This window comes from Amphiura filiformis, chromosome 14, assembly GCF_039555335.1.
Source record: "Amphiura filiformis chromosome 14, Afil_fr2py, whole genome shotgun sequence".
In the NCBI taxonomy this organism is placed as follows: domain Eukaryota; kingdom Metazoa; phylum Echinodermata; class Ophiuroidea; order Amphilepidida; family Amphiuridae; genus Amphiura; species Amphiura filiformis.
In genome coordinates, this window is record NC_092641.1 from 17,343,106 (window position 1) to 17,347,860 (window position 4,755).

Here is a 4,755-nt window from a genome sequence, read left to right on the forward strand (position 1 = left end):
ATTGGTTTTACCAAGCTTTTAAACGGCAGACCCTAAACAAATATTACATAACGTTTATAAAAGAACCGTTTTATATACCGTTCCAAAAACGTTTTAAAACTCATTGATGCATAACATTCCAACATAATGTTATTTAAGAGTTGTCCTATAGCAATATCGGTGCCCAAAGAGGTACCGATGACACTTTTTATCGTACCCTGAATATTTGTAAAGTGCATTTGTGTTTTATTTAAATGAAAAACAATAACACTATGCAACTCTTAATTATTATGCTTGATACAATTTATTATATCTCCAGGGAGCGATGTTAATAGTCATCGGTACCTATTCGGGCAACGATAAAGCGATATTCATATGTTATTAAATATTTGAATACTCGAATAAAATCGAAACGTATTTGTAACACGTTTATAACATTTAAAACTTTGTTGTTTGCTTGATACGAAAGAGGATTACTTAGTTTGCAGTTATTGCTTTTGAATCTAATGGTTAAGGACGATGTCATTTTCTTAATTGAAGATTATATATTTTGAAAAGCGATTTGATTATTACGTAAATTTAAGTAAATTTCCAAGCAATTGCCTGTTCTAATAAATAGTGTTAAGAACCCTTATTGTATCTATAATACTCTTTAAAAAAACCCAGAACAGTTCAGTGGACAAAAAGTGTGACGGTGCATAGCCTCATTACATATGGATGCTTTATCATATATATATATATGGTCAATTCCAGCGAAAGCGGGACAAAATTCTCTCTATGTTAACTTTCCACTTTAAAATGTCATTAATAAAGGAAATCACGTTATTTATATTGATGGAGCATATCATGTCACGTCCAATGTGCTCTCTTTGTGCATATAGGCCTTTACTAGCAAGTCATACCAGGGGACAAGTTATGATGGCTTAAATGAATTGGCGTTACCCACGAATTCAAAGATAAAGCACCATATATGTCATTGAATGTCCTTCAATCAAAATGAAATTATTACCGTTAGAAAGACGTTTGCATGATCTCTCATCATATGTAAAACGATTGAATTCCACCAAAGTTTGTGGACTCTAGAGGCCATTAAGTCAATTTGGCTAATAATTTTGTTACCCGCGTATCAAAAATAAAATGATCCTTCTGAAAAATGTTAAGTAAATATGCCATAAATAACTATATCATGAAACGAAGTTTCGTTCTATAATTCTGAGGTCAAAGTGATTATTTTATGCAAATACGTTTTACCCATAAAATTCCATAAAATCAAATTTGACGTTACCCACGTATCAACTGTTACCCACGAGTCCAGCAAATATAATTGCCATAACTTAAATTAACATTTAATGACTTTGGACACTGAATTTAGTTTGACAAGCGCTTAAAATTGTAAATCGTAAAAATACGTTCACCGTTTTAAACAAGAATCTACGACGGTTTAAACTTTTGTTACCCACGAATCCCGAATAGATGCTAACCTTGAAAAACAAGGAGATTGTTTATTTTAAGTTTAAATCAGCACATATTCAAGCCATGGGTATGCTATAATTTTTACAGTACTTACAGTTTATGCACCTAAGAAACGCAAACCCCAAACGGCACTATAGTACTTATAGCTTTACCCACGAATTCGGCGTTACTCACGAATCCAAGGATTTACTCGTAAATTATATGTTTCTTATGCATCTTAGCATTTTGAAAATATGTGAAATAGGTTCCAAAACAGTCCTGTTTAATAGCGTCCTCTTGAAGGTATACTGAAGCTGTATCATGAAGTTTTGATTGATTATCCTAAATTACCATTTTTTGGGTAAATGCAATTGGTTAGAGAAACGGGAATCATTGAAACACAATGGAGGAATAACCGCATGATGGTTTCCAACCTTCTGTAATATTTTCTATTTTGCCGCTTACCTATACATACCTTCAAATATGTGTTACCCACGAACATTTTGGTTACCCACGAATCCCTACTTAAATTATAGTTAACAATGTATTGATAGTGTTTTAGTTCATAGGAACTGTCAAACACGAGTTAATAGAATATTGCTGCATGAAAATATGGAATGATTTTACTAAAATAATAATATAAAACTGTTTGCTCTGTCTATTTGAATTTGGCAACTTCTAAATTTATTAATTTAATATACAAAATGCCATAATGATCCATTCTAAATATTCCATGTAGTATGTATTTTGATTAAAATTCATTTTAGTGCAATTGCAGCCTGAATTATTCACATACGGAAAAGTATTTTTTATTTTTATTTAAAAAAATTATTAGGAATTGCTATTTTCCAGACGCTGCTACCCACGAATCCATCCGAGATCCTCATCCTGCGACGAGATACAAGATCTAACTTTATATTTAAATGAAGCATTTATTCTAATCTTTCGAAATAATACAGTAATGTTAAATGATAGACACTTTGGAAAGAGTTCGAAGAATTGACACAATCTTAACTGTACACCTGGTTCTTTCTTAAAATTTGTAATAACCAAAATATTTCTTTGTAGATATATGTAATAAAATTCTATTTTACGTTCAAAGTCTTCACCGATTTCTAGTGTATTATGAGTCACACATAAAATATTGAAAGATATTAAAGAAAGTGAAATTTTATGGCGTACAACAGGTGAAAAAGGCTTGAATTCGTGAGTAACATGCATATGCGCATTTAACACTTTATTTGGTCTAGCAAGAAAAGTTATTTTTCAATCCGATGGCACTTCCACCTGATGATTCACTAGATATGATCGTCTCATTTGATAAGTCTAGAATTGAAAAGGAAAACATTTTCAAAATGGCCCCCAGAGAGAATTTTGTCCCGCTTTGGCTGGAATTGACCATATATTGGTCAAATCGTATATGAAATGCACCAAATTTAGTACAGGTGTATAGAGCTAAAAACGCTGAAAAATTCTGAATTCTGTGATTGTTACCATAACTGTTACCCAAAATAGTCATTATTATAGAGGACATAATTTAGTCAAGAAAACCTTACTGCAAATTTAATCGCCAATTTTAGGTAGCCGTGGGTTTGCTAATATACTGTGGATATAAATACACTAAGCACAAACAGTCTCTATACTGCTATGAAAAATCAATATGCCATTTCAATTATGAAACCCACACACGCAACTGTTATCTTCAAAACTGCCGCCAAAGAAGAATAGCATTATATCTTCTTTCCGAAAAAGGATTACTTCGATAAATAATCGATAGATATAGACTATTTAGTTAAAGTAAAACAGGACGTAACAAAATTCCCACATAAATTTCACAAATAAATTTATGCTGAACGGTTAGTAATTATATAGATTTTCAAAATAGATTATTTTGCAAAACTTGGAATTTAGCAATTTTACGCAAAATTCTGTAACTTCAGGTTTTTAATTCCTTAGAAAGCTAACTATATACAGGGTGTCCCTTAAAGAACTGTATCGTCGGAAACTTAATTGTTCGGGTATTTTGATAATTGACCATACTGTTCTTGAAATTTAAGAATTTTACGCAACTCTTTCATTTTCACGCCTTTCCACGGATTCAAATAGCAATCGAAGATCTATATAGTATAGTCAGAGTGCTAAGGCCATCTTGATTTAATAATTCGTTTCTAAGTCCTTACGCGCATTAGTAAAATCGGCCGTTTTTTCACGTTATTTCCAAAAACAGAGCGGTTTATTGTCAAAATTCAGGGACACCCTGTATAGAACTTAGAATTAAAAGCAATACAAATAAACAATGCTTTTTATATAGATTAAAAATCAACTTTGCCGGTATAGATTATATTGAGCTATGCTCAAGATTATTGCTGCAATAAAGTAAAGCAAGCGGAGGTAAATGTGATAACATTATTTCAAATTTGCACATTAACTCCTCCCCCACACGCACACACCCATATTCCTGGTGTCGACACTGACTCCTTTACCTGGTTTGCAAGCAATACTCAATGCCACATGGGAACAAGCTGGAAAAGACTGTTGGTATATAATTGGAGCAATCGAATTCCAAAGAATAGGAGCTGAATGATTTACAGTATAGTATGCATACATGTAAGGATGTGGTCCTGGGAATCCCAGGTGCCTGCATACTTCTTTAACCTTACTGTAGTGAAGATCTTGGGGTCCACAGATTGATCCCCATTGCCCGTCGTTGCGTCTTTGTTCCAACACACCCCAAAAATTGTTGGTGGCTGTTCCATCGCTTGTAAGTCTTAATTGCCAGTTATCATTTCCTAAAACGTAAATTTGGGATAGTTAAACGTATGAAAGGTTTGAACAATATTGGGTTTTTTTAGCTTTCATTATGTGCCCTTTCAATTTTAAGCCGAACAATTTCATTCCAGGGTCTAGATCGTTAATACGTGTATCTGTCTGTTGATCGTTGAAGTCGATCGCCACAATGTGTTATGATAATCCCGTATGTTTACTGATGTGCGCAACGCCGGAGACATTTCAGCCATACATACGTTAGGCTGTCGTCCCTCCTTCTCGGTTCTGTCTCTAGGTAATAGATTATACATACTACAACACATAAAGTAATATGACCCTCCTTAATAACTGTCTTCAAAATCCACTTCTAAATTAATACACAAAGCTAAAAACATCTTTTATTGACCACGGCATTTACTACCAGCCCTCGTCCACCGAGACTGACTTTGCTCCGAATGTTCGGTGACTTTAGTGTAATTTGTTATAGCCCCGCCCCATTGCCAATTGAAATGTGGTAGCACATAGTCCAGTCCTCTGGTCACTTTCCGCAAGCTGTGT